The following is a 12,753-nucleotide window of genomic DNA, read 5'->3' as shown; positions in this document are numbered from 1 at the left end:
CCCCACGCACCGCCCGCCGGGCCCGGGCTGCGGCTCCGCGCGGGCGGGCGCGTCCCCTGGGCGGGTCACCGCGGGCCGGTCCCGGGGGCGCCTGCCGCGCTCTCCCCTGCCGGAGCCGCGTCCCTCTCCGGGCCGAGAAGCGGGCTGAGGGTCGGTTGTATCCCTCCGTTTGCCCTGCTCTTCGCCGAGCGCGCACCATCTAATTAAGGCTGCGGCATTGCTTCATCCTGTTAATTTTCTGCCCCTTCCAACTGAAATGCTAAGTTCCTTGAAGACAGGCTGTGTTTTATTCACTGCGGTTTCCCCCATTTCCTAGACTGGACCTGGCACATCGTGGCCTCCCAGGAGATGTTTGCTGAGGAAAGTAATTACGAAAAAGAGAAGAAATGCACAGGAAAGAGAAAAAAGAAAAACCGTTTTACCAGCCCCGGACAAACTCAGCTGAGAAACTGCTCCCCATTTTCACCCCCATGATTTATAATTATACTCTGTCCTTAATTGTGCATCTTGGTGGGGGTTTTGTTTTTGTTTTTGTTTTTTTACTTTATGTAATAATATGAATATTTTCCTCTGGTATTACATTATCTTTATCCTAATTTTAATGGCAGCATGTTAAATACTCTACAGATAGAATGTACACAATAACTTGCTTCCCAATTTTTAGACTGGTGGTTTCCATTTTATTTCTCTATTAAGAGTAATACTGTGAGAAATTTTATGCATAAAGCTTCCCGCATTTAGGATTATTACTTTAGGATAGAGTCCCACAAATAGAATTAATGGTTGAAGTGACAGGAAAATTTATAAGAATCTTGGTGCATATTGTCAAATTGCCTCCCAAAGATTTAAAATAATCCGAAATTGCTTTTAAATCTGGTGTAATTTCTCTACAGATGCCTCTTTAAGCTTATTCATTCATTCAGCAAATATGCAGTGAGGTCTTATTATGTGCCTGGCACTCCTTAGGACACTAAGGATGCAAAGATGAATACGGCAGGTGAAGTCTTCCTGTGTCGTACAACTCCAGATTTTGAGTTTGTAAAAAGTAGTTATCCACTTATACTTTGCATGGCTCTCCACTGACTACTGAACAAATTCCGGACTCCCTAACCTGCCATTCAAATTTTGCTTTGGCCTGGACTCAGCTGACCTGTTGACCTCACATGCACCTGGCCTGTCCCCATCACTCCTTAGAATGCACTCTGCGTTCTGGTTACCTGGCTTTCCATAACAAACATATGACCCAGTCCCTCTACACATATTCCCCTCTGCTGGTTTTGGGATGAGTGGGTGGCTACCTACATTTTTTGCAATCAGGTTCAAACATATATAAGAAACCATTAAAGAGCCAATTCAGCAGGAGTAGAGAAGGGCACAGATGTTGGGGTATGCCTCCCAGGAACAGTCCCTGCTCCCCATCTCTATTGCTACCTATCCACTGCAGAAAATAGGATCCTTATCTCTTGATACCCATGCTTGGTAACACCCACACTCCACATGTCCAGCCCAGTTAAATATCTGTTTCTCTCTCATCACTTTGTACACTTATTAGCAGTAATTTCTGTATAGTTATGTACTTAAATGTGCATTTAAACTGCAGTGTTAGATAATATACACAGACATCGGACCAATGAGCTCTCTGGTTTCTCCTTTTGTAAGGACTCTAGTCCTACCAGATCCCCACACTTAAGACCTCATTCAATCTTAATTACTTCCTTGGAGGCCCCATATCAAAACACAGTCACACAGTCATACTGGGGGTTAGTGCTTCAACGTGTGAATTTTGGGTTTGGCTGCAAACATTCAGTTCAAAACAATACTACCAGGAGTTAACACCCGTTTCCCTTTCTCGGAAGCTCTTGGAAGACTCAAATTCTAGGACTCAGCAGTGGAAGGCATCTAGGAATTCTAGAGAATGAAGACACCTAAGCAACCCCAAGTGAGGACTCTTTACTCTTTTTACGGTGTGTTTTAATACTATCATGTTTATAATTAACTTGATCAAGGCATTTTTTTTTCTGCATTTAGCTTTAGAGTAGAGGAACAAATCTTTAAGGAATAGAAGGAAGAGGCATCATCTATAATGAAGATGGAAGATAATTAGAAGCCAGTCAACTGTACAATACCTGTACATTATCAAATGTAAATAACTATACAACTATTAGCTGGTGCAGTTTTAAAAGCCTACTTCAAAAATTATCCTATAACAATTTTCCTTTCACCACTTAGAGAAGTATGAGTTAAAAAGTATGAGTATTATTACCACTAGAAGAAGATCTAGAGTTAGCACAATCACCTGAGAACAGAGGTACAGCACAGTTTACTGTTCAGCTAAGAAGGCAGAATATGGGGCAGAGCTGGACCACTACTTAGCTTCTGAGTGCGCAGAGAGGCAGCCGACAGGAGACAGCGCCCTGCCGCCCCAGGATGTTTCTCTGCCTTGAAGGGAATCTCGGAGGCAGCTCTTCATTCTCTTGCCTCTTCTCACTCTGGGAGCAAAGACCCCCCTCGGTTCTGTCCCGGTAGTAAGAACCCTGCTGTGCGCTGAGACAGAGCAGATGGCCAAGAGCTCCTGTTAAGGATGAAGTTAGCCCCGGGCATATTCGCAGAGGTATTTACACGGAACTGTTCTTTAAAGTTTTCAAAGCACGACTTACAAAACTGCATATGTTGGAAAAGAACCCCTTCAAATGCCTGTAAAAAGCCAAACTGCAATTTGGAAAACTGGGCTGAAGCTTTCGGCCACTACTCAGGGTGAGCTTCTCTAAGGTGCTAAAAAATGTTTTTGTAGAGTGATGGGGGCCAACATGGGAGAGATTTTGGCGCTCGGGGCAGATGGCAATTCCGACCGGCCACACCGTCACGGGAGTTGCTAATGCCACAGGGAGACTATGCTGGGCAGAGACGGGGGCGCACACCCCACCCTCCGGAAGAGAGGAAGGCCACAAATGCTGACCTTTCCGGAAAGATGGATGCTATCTGCTGTTGCTCTGAAAAGCCTGACCCAGGGAAGGAACCTGATAAGAGAATTTTTAGAAGACTAGGCCAGGGCTCCTCAGCCAAAACCCCGGAAGTGATTCGCTGCCTGGAGTTACAGCTGCAATCGTACCAGGCAGCATCCCAGCCACGTCCTGCCGTCCCTAGTCCGCTCGCTGCCTTTGTCAAACGCAGCTTTGGGAGCCCCGACTTCCTCCAAGATAAGGCGCTCAGTCTTGCGCATGGTTTGTTAGCTTGATGCCTAATTTCTACAAAAAATCTTGTTGCTCTTGTAAAGGCAGCTCCTTTGCCTCCCCCCATGCCACCCGCACTGTTAGCTGGTTTGTTTTGTGGGTGCAGTGGAATGAAGGGGGCAAAGGGCACAGGGTCCCAGCGTCATCTGGAGCTAGAATGCCTGAGGTTTGAATCCTGACTGTCCCTTTTCTGGCTACGTGATTCTTCCTTAATCACGCGGCCTTAGTTTCCGCATTTGCCAAGTGGGAATAAGAGTACCAACCTCAGGGTTCTTGCAAGCATTAAATGACAACATGTAAGAGTACATGAAAGCCCTTGGCCCTGTGCAGACATGTAGTACAAGTCGGTATGCGATAACTAGTAGTAGTATGCTGATCTTGTGTATAGCAAAATTGCTAAACTCTTAATTCTAATAGTTTACCTGCAGGTTTTCTTAGATGTTCTATGTAAACAATCATACTGTCTGAAGATAGAGGAAATATTTTTTTTTCCTAACCCTCAGGCCTCTTATTTCATTTTCTTGTTATTTTTATATGCATTTATATTATATATATATTGGCTATACAATATATATGTAGACTATATATATTATAGAGGCTATAATATATATATATAATATACATATGTGTTTATATCATCTATATATAGGTTAGACTAGCACTACCCAAAAGAACTTGCTCCAATGATGGAAATGTTCTATAGCCGGTTTGTCCAATATGGTAGCCACATACGGTTATTTAGTAACTGAAATATAGCTGATGAGACTCAGGAACTGAATTTTGAATTTAAATTTGAAAAACCACCTGTGGCTAGAGGCAACCACCTTGAAGTGCTCAAGGTGAGACCCTCCACCAAGTGTAGCCTGTAGTGCTAATGAGGCATCTTTGCCTTGCACCTGGCTTCCACGGTATCCCTCCTCACATTTCACTGGCTGTACACTTGGGAAGAGACCCTTTATTCTAGTTTGCTGAAAGTTTTGTCATGAATTATCATTGAATGCATAAAGGCATTTCTGCATCTATTGAGGGGTCTGCGTGGTTTTCTCCTTCCCATGTTTGGTATGGTGAATTACACTGATAACATGTTTTTTTTTTCCTCACGTTAAACCACTCTTGTATTTCTGGGTCACATCCTCTTCATCATGATATGTTTTTAAAATACACTGCTGTATTTGATTTGATATTTTGTTTAGGATTTCTGTACCTATGACCATAAATATTAATCTAAAAAATGTTTGCCTACTGTCCTTGTCTGGGTGTAAACACTGCATCATGAAATGAGTTGGGGAATTTTCCCACTTTTTCTATTCTCTGAAATAGTGTTTAAAAGAGGAAGAGGGGCTTCTTCCCCGTTCTCTGAAAGTCTGAGAAATTCTAGTGAAACCATCTGAGCCGGCTCTGGTGAAGAAGGCAGGTTTTTTAAAAAGTTCCAGTTCAGTTGTTCCCTAGGCATCCGGGTTTCTTTTACTTTCCCTTGAGTAATTTTTGTCAGTTGATGCGTTTTTCTGAATACTTCTCCATTTCCTCTCGGTTTTCAAAGGGGCTCAGGGTTGACCCATGCTTATTTTGCTGGGATTAGGACTGGCCCCTGAAGGTGGATGGATATCCCACTGATTAACACCACTGCCCTTTGCAAAGCAGTGGACCCAAGACATACTGTTAAAATATTCGGGACACCCCAAAAGAATGGCCTCCACCTCTGAACTACTTCATGGTGACTTTATTCCAAAGAAAACTAGGGAGGGTCACATGATGAAAGAAAGGCTGAATTGTGGGCTCTCTGATTTGGGGTCCCAGCTTTTCCACCACTTCCATTGAAAGGGGCAGTTTAGGTCTTTGGATTTGCAAACGCAGCTCGGACGCCGGTCTCCCTCCGAAGTCCCGGTTCAGCCGCACCCACACGGGCCCCGCCAGACCTCCCGAAGCAGCCCCGATATTGCTGCGCGGGGAAGGTGGGTCCCCCTACGCCTCCCTGAGGAGGCCGGGCGGGCGGCCGGCGCCGACGTCCGCAGTGTAGGAGGCCCACGGGGAACAGCCTCCCGCCCAGCCGGCTCGCCTGCCGGTCGGATCCCGCGGGCGGGGACCAGGGGCGTCCTCGGGCCCTCAGGTTCCAGAACGGGAAGGGCCCAACGCCCAGGCCTGCCCGGGGAGCTCGGCGCGGCGTCCCCGGACGCCGATCCGCTGGTGCGGCCGGGACGGGGCAGGCAGTGGACCGGGCGCTGCCTCCGAGAAGCCGGCGGAGACGCGGAGCTGGACCGAGACGCCCCGCCCGCAGCCGGCCTCCCTGCGCGAGGAGGAGCTGCCCTGCGCGCCGCCGCCGCCAGGGGGCGATGCACCCCCGTCCTTCCTCCGCGCCGCCCGGGGCCGCCGGCTCGGCGGGTGTCGGGTGCCCGAGCCCAGCCCCGATGCTGCGACTGGCCGTCGGGGGGCTCGGGGGGGGCACTGGCCCGTGCGCATCCCTCCTACGGATTAGAGGGGGCCCTGGGACGGTCCCGGCCCTCGGAATGGCACACCTTGGCCTTCCGTCGGTGGGAGTTCTCAGACCCTCCACGAGGGTTAGAGGGCTGCCCACTCGGGAGTGTTCGGGCTGAGCCGGTGGACTGTGTGACTGCGGCATTAGGCCTCCCTAAAGTCCTTGGCAGCGATGGCCTCAAAGTCACTGCTAGATTCCAGACAAGCTTGTCACCTGCACAAGAGAGATGCATTTCCATATTTGGGAACGTCTGGGAGCCGAGGCCCAAAGACGCCTTAGAGCAGGGGCCCGGTGAAGGAGGGGCAGAAAGGGTCCTGCAGAGCTTCCCCAACCCCGGGAGCTCCCGCCCAGAAGGGCAGAGGGCGCAAAAGTCCACGTGAGCTCTCTCACTGTGCCCTAGTCAATGAAGATAGCGCCACCCACTGCTTGCTAGGACCCCCAGGGCTGCTGCATTCCCTCCTTTAGTCGGTTGCCGTTAGAATCATAATAAAACTGACTCTACCGAGCACTTACTGTCTGCCAAGCGTTGTATTTCGCTAACGCTCTGTTTAATCTCACAGAAACCCTATGAGGAAGCTGCTGTCACCCCAGTGCCCTGTATCTATCCCGTACTTGATTATTGCCACAGGCCTCACCACAGCCTATGGAGTGAATTCTATTATCACTCTCATTGTAAAGGGAGATAAACCAAGTCATAGTGGGATAAGAAACGTGCCCACAGTACACAGCTAATAACTGGTGGAGCTGAGTTTGAGCCCAGGCAGTCCCACACCAGAGTTCATACACTAGCCACCCTGTCCCACTGCACACACCCTAGTACCGGAGCCTTGGCCTCCTCTTCCCAGGGACCTCATCTGCGACAGGCTGGGCAGGAGTGAGAATGCCATGATGCCCTTCAACCTGTGCGGCTGATGCCATCCTTTCAACCTTCGTAGACATGACACCACAGCGCCCCGTGGGGATGGAGCTCATGCATGCCCCGCGTCCACACCGTGCGAGGCCCCTCCACACACTGCACCGGCCTCACCAGGGCCACATCGGCTAGAATGGGAGATTTAGGCAGAATAATCTTTTTCTTTTTGTTTTCATTTTTTTTAGCACAAATGTCTGATGCCTGGTTTTACTGCCTCCCCCAGGTACCAAGCATATTGAAGAGTCCAAACCTGAATAGCTGACCAGTTTGGGGTGCAGCAGGCCCCAGCATGCCCTTTCCCAGGGATGCAGGACTACCGCCATTTCCACAGGTTGTTTGACGTGGGCTTTGTGAGATCCCATCTGTACAGGAGAGCCTGACCCAGCTGGCTTTGCTCTTTACTGTTTCCTGGTAGGGTTCTTGAGGCTTGGGACTTAAAAAACAACAACAAGCAAATAAAATCACCAGAAGACTGCCTTTTGCCAGTTCTCCCTCTTTACAATTGTTGGGAGCCTATGGCTTCAAACTGGCCTGTGAAGAGGGTTGCAGCCAGTGTAAACCAGATTCATGAAATTCGGCTGCTTCCATGGCAGAACAGAGACTTGAACCTGAGGAATGCCTAATGCCAAATGCACAATCACTGGAGGCCACTTGTCCACCAGCTCTGATGGACCGCTGAGGCTCACGCCCCATAATACCCGCTCCACTGCCGGGGGTGGGGATGGCGGGGCTTTTAGAACAACAGAGACGGGGGCCTCGGCCTTTCCTGCTCTGTGCCACTGGAAGGAGGGACACGCTCTACAGCCGGAGTCAGAAGCCCACTTTACAGGATCACTCGATGAGGAGGAATATAGATGAACTGATGGCATTCCAGGTTGGAGGTACATTGGCCTCCAGAGGTTGAGCCTGACTGGGCCTTGGCCCAAAAAGCAGTTTTATCTGATTACCAGCTCAAAGTTGCCCTTTGGTTATCCTTGAACTTAAAAAAAACTCACACGCAGAGTGAAAACTGGGTGGGCTGTGCTATGGGGACCAGGGCTGCGCCTGAGGGTGGGCTGGGAAGAGGGGAGGCTGGCACGGGGGCCAGGCTCTGGAAGAGAGGGCCAGCAGGGCCCGAGCAGTGACCAGAGCCAGGTAGTGGCAGAAATGCAGCTGGTGGCAGAGGCTGACTTAGTGCCCGTCGGACACCTCTGCCTGCAGGACTGCCCAAGGCCCCAGCTTCCCAAAAGGGAGGCTGGAGGCTCTAGTGGAGGGGGAAGGAGGACGGCAAAGAGGCACTGTCACCTGCACAATGATAAATTTGACCCCACCTGTGCTGTTGCAAAGGCGAAGCCTACCACGTATTGGCTGTAGACAAACAACAATATAATCAAACAGCTCAAGCCCTGACCAAATCTCCCATGGAAACAAGCCCCAGTCCCAGCCATAGATACATTTCTCTCCAGCTTTCAGTGTTGGATGGAGCTTGCTGCAGGGAAAAAACAGTATGACCGTCTGTCCCATCATCCGGGCGGCCTGGGCAGCAGAGCTCCAGGACACCAGGACACTTTGGCTGTACTGCGCATCATATTGGATGGTAACTTCCTTGAATAAAAGGCTGTTCCCTGGCTGGTGCATTTGTTACCCGTGAACTATTTCATCTCTAGCTTTTGAAATAGAACAATGAGAAAAAGCGAGACAATAACCTCAGATGGGCAAGAAGTAGTGTCATTCTGAAATCTGCAACACACCTGTTTACCTTTTCTCAAACCCCCACCTGCAGAGTCGCCACCCCTCTAGTGGTTCAAGCACCGTCTCCATAGTGATGATGCAGGCTTCTGTTGCCATGGTGATCATTCTACCAGCTGAACACTTCCATCACCCGTTCCTTTCCTTCCTGTTACCGCCCACTGTCAATTCTTCAGTCCAGGCCCTTATTATATCTTCAGGACCTAGCACTGGGCCTGACAAGTAATAGGTGGTCAATGTACTGAATGAATGTGTCTGATCAAGACTATTAAAATAGCTCTACCTGATCTTTCCATCTCCAGGCCTTGAGGGTTATTATGCTTTGTCTCTTTTCTTTTACTGGAATTTTGAAAGTATTGAAGCCAACACGTGCTTGTTTTAGACAAACCATATAGATGCTTACAAAGTTAAACGTTCCCCTCTTCACCACAATACATTCTAACTGGATCAATAATTTAAACATAAACTATAAAAGTTCCAAAAGAATCTATACCCAGTGATAATAAGCAAGGCCATTTTAAGAATAAAATCCTAAGGCCATTAAGAAACAAAATTAATATATTTGACCATATAAGCATTTCAAAAAGCTGCACAGGGAGAATGCCATAAACAAAGTCAAAAGACTGGTGACAACCTGGGAAAATGTGTTTGCAAAGCAATTGGTGAAAAGTTACGCCTACTCAATTGTCAAAGAGTTTTTACAAGTCAGTATAAAAAAGATGATAAGCCAGGAGGAAAATGGTAAAAAACAAAACAAAACAAAAAACCTAATGTTTGCAGAAAAAGAATCACAACTGGCTAGAAAACAAACGGCAAGATACCCAACCTCACTCATAATTAAATATAATGCAAATAAAACCTCAGTGAATAGAGAAGATTGTTTTCATGATCTGATTGGCAAAGACAGCTGTTTAATGACACCTAGTACTTCAAGCCCAACAGGGAAATGAGCTCGCATGGATCGTTGGTGGGAACGTGCATTGGCATATTCTTTCTGGATGAAAACTTCACAGTATCTGTCTAAATTAAAGATGCCCACCTCCTTTCACTGGTAATTCCTCTGCCATAAATTTACCCAAGACACATAGCTACAAATGTTTGGCAAAATGTATTACAACAATATCTATTGCTATATTGTTTTGCAATAGCAAAAGACTGGCCAAATCCAGTATTCCAAAGTAAGGGTCAAATTAACTAAATTACAATGAAGCCATATAATGGAATAAGAATGCCTCTGTGGAAAGAATAGGCGGTTCTGTTCCTTTAAGAGTCAAAGAACAAGTTGCAGTAGGATTGGTAAGATTTAACAAGAATGGCTAAAGTAGATGCATATATGATGTGAATATGTGCGCTGCAATATTTAGTAATGAATTTCAGGGAATCGTTATTACAATGGGAGCTGGTGAGATGAAAAGGAAAAGGGCTTTCACTTTCATTTCATATCTTTTATTTGTTAAATTTTCCATCTTATACATGCTTCATGTGTGACATTTAAAAAACTGTTAGCTGGAGTTACCTCTCTCAACTTCCCCCAACCGTGATGCCCAAATATTTCTTAAATTCATTTTTTTCTGTAGGTATATAAGAAAGATGCAAATATGAGTCTTACATAGGCATAATTATAATTTCTTATTGTTAGAAGAGGGATTACATATAATTCTGCAATTTGCGTTTCCAATTTGTGTATCGCTCACACCTTTCCATGTAAAGACATACTGCATAACATTTCATAATAAGAATATACTATATCTTATTTACGTATTTTTCTATTAGGTTCCTTCCCTTTTTTTGCCCTTACAATCATTCTGCAATGGCCATTATTTTGCATGCTTTATTTGTGTATGTGTGTATTTTAGTAGGATCGATTCCTTACTGTGGAATCCTAGGTAGAAACAGAGGAGGTCTAGCCAAGCCATGCAGGTCATTTAACGCCTCTGTTCGTATCACATCTTTTAACCTTCCACTGGACAAAGGCAGCCTCATGGCCAATCCAAAATCAGTAAGGTGGGAGAATTACACTCTGTTGACCCTTCAGCCATGGCAAGGACAGAGAAGGAAGGCAGACTATTGGATACGTAATACAACCTAGCTTAGTCTGCAAAATCATCGGAAAGGATGTCTGTACATTTGGTTTTGTCTATGATATTAACTTCTTTGGCAGGTGCTGGTCAGTGTCCTACCTACACCCCCTTACCTTGCACTCTCTCACCTCTGCAAGCCAAAGCTGCTTACTTACTTTGAGCATCCACAATGCTCTGCCTGAGGAGTTTCCTTCAGCCCAGCAAGGAGGACAAGAAGGTGAAGTTAATGCCCCAGAAGCAGCTTGAACACAGATGGGAGTGGAGTCAAGGGGTAAATACTCCCGATTCCTTAGGTCTCAGTCGGGGTGGTGCAGGCACCCCTACAGTCTTGCAGAATCCTCTGTCAGGACTGAGAGCCAGCTGCAGGGAGCAGTAACTGCCCCAACAGTGCCGTCTCATAGACTCCTGTCCTCTCCCTTACTTCATGCTCTCTGTCAGTGTTTCCTAGAACAAGCTCCCCAACAAACTGCTGGTTTCAGGGTATGCTTCTTGGGGAAGAACCCAAACTGGGACGTCCTTCTCCAAATTGCACAGATTAATCTCTTCTCTACAGAGAGTTGGGTGTCAAAATACCTAGAACCTATCTATGGGGATTCTAATTGAATAGATCAGTGGGGAAGGTACAAAAGCAATAATTTCACTGCCTTACAAGTCCTCCATGCTCTTCCTATTCACCCCTCCTTATCTCCTCTCACCCCTGGGAGCCAAGGAGCTTCTTACCATCTCCTGAGGTTTGCCTTTTCCAGGATTTATAGGGTCGGGCTCATACAGTAGGTAGGCTTTTTCATTTTCAGCTTAGTATGTACCCTTTAAAGATTGGCTTCTTTCTCTTAGTATTATGTGTTTAGGTTCCTTCCATGTCTTCTCATGGCTTGATAGCTCATCTCTTTTTAGCACTGAATAATGTTCCATCGTATGCATGTGCCCCATTTAATTATCCACTCATCTACTGAAGGACAACTCGGTTTTCCAAGTTTGGGCAGTTATGAATAAAATTGCTGTAAACATCCATGTGTAGGTTTTTATGTGGATGTAAGTTTTTATCTCCTTTGGGTAAACACCAAGGAGTGCAGCTGCCAGATCTTAGGGTAAGACTATGTTTAGATTTGCAAGAAACCACCAAATTTCCAAAGTGGCTGTACTATGGTATAGTTTTGAAATGATCTGTTCTTGTCCCTGGGAATACCTACATGAGCTATGCTTCCAGAGACTCCAGAAAACTTGCCCACCCATCCAGTTTCTGCCCTCTAACTGGAAGACGCCTCTCCCTCTGCCCTTATGTTTCATCTTCTTAGTTTGAGTCTTTGTGAACTCAGCCAAAATGCAAGCCCCTGTTTGATTGGTAACAATTTTCATTGTCATCGGTTATGGATGCTTTGAGTAGAAACAGATGTTTTAAGAGTGCTTTGATAAAGCAAAACGAAGTGAAGATTCAGGGGAAGAACAGTGTATAGAACTGGTCTATTATGTTGCTCTCCCAGGAGTATTTGCTGAAGCCAGGGGAAGAGATCCATCCTCCTTAATCTAATAAGCGAGGAAGGCGCTAATCATCACCAGGCACTGAACTAGACCTGCGGACACAACGGTGGGCAGGAGACGGCTGTGGCCTTGAGGGGCACACCACCCAGGCAGGCACGCACAATTTCTATATAACGTAATAAGTACTATAATCACAAAGCCATTTACCCTCGATTTTCAAACAGTCTGCCTGTCAGCTGATATGTCAAATCATGTGTTGCAGTCTTTGGTGTGGAAAATATGGTTTGCCTTCCCAGAGGCATTATAGCATCACGAAGCTCAGCGGGGACCGTGACCCACTCAGCCTGGAGGGTCTAAGGAGTCTTGGCAGAGGAGGCGAAGTTACTGGACAGTGTTTGTGACTTTTCCTGGCACAAGGGAGAGACACAGCTTTTAAGGCAGATGGGTGGGTGTGTGCAGAGGTGTGGAACTGGGAGGGTGCGTGCTGTGTCTGGGGGAGCTGAAAGTGGTGCAGCGTGGCCCTGGGGCAGGTGCCTGTGCTGGAGGTTCTCCTGAGCTTGGGAATAGTAACTCCTGGTCTAGGTGCTGATAACAACACACAGAAAGCTTGTGGCCTATGGCCTGGTCGCCTGGTCCATGTCTCCGCCAGGGCTGAGCAGCTGAGGTTGGCAGCCAGCACAGGGCCTCCAAAATCTTTGGCCTCTTGACCGTGGCTTCTAAATGAAAACAATCCCCAACTCCTGCCCTCCAAACTCTTCCAGGCATTAATGTCCCTGTGAAAGGGACAGGTTTCTTGGCAGGTCCTTTTAAAAAGTTTTCCAACCTCTGTTCTGACATATGGCTAGGAGG

General features: G+C 47.0%; 1 long non-coding RNA gene across 1 annotated transcript; it reads left to right on the top strand.

Moving 5' to 3' along the window:
- The first annotated feature begins 35 nt into the window (after positions 1-35).
- LOC118917141 (uncharacterized) lies at positions 36-503 on the top strand. The gene is made up of 2 exons (XR_008994965.1): positions 36-150; positions 317-503. It is a non-coding gene; the product is annotated as an uncharacterized LOC118917141 (long non-coding RNA).
- The last annotated feature ends 12,250 nt before the right edge of the window (positions 504-12,753 follow it).

This window comes from Manis pentadactyla, chromosome 19 (genome assembly GCF_030020395.1).
Source record: "Manis pentadactyla isolate mManPen7 chromosome 19, mManPen7.hap1, whole genome shotgun sequence".
Taxonomy (NCBI): Eukaryota; Metazoa; Chordata; class Mammalia; order Pholidota; family Manidae; genus Manis; species Manis pentadactyla.
The sequence above is the reverse complement of the archived record's forward strand: the minus strand, read 5'-3'. Positions and strand labels throughout refer to the sequence as shown.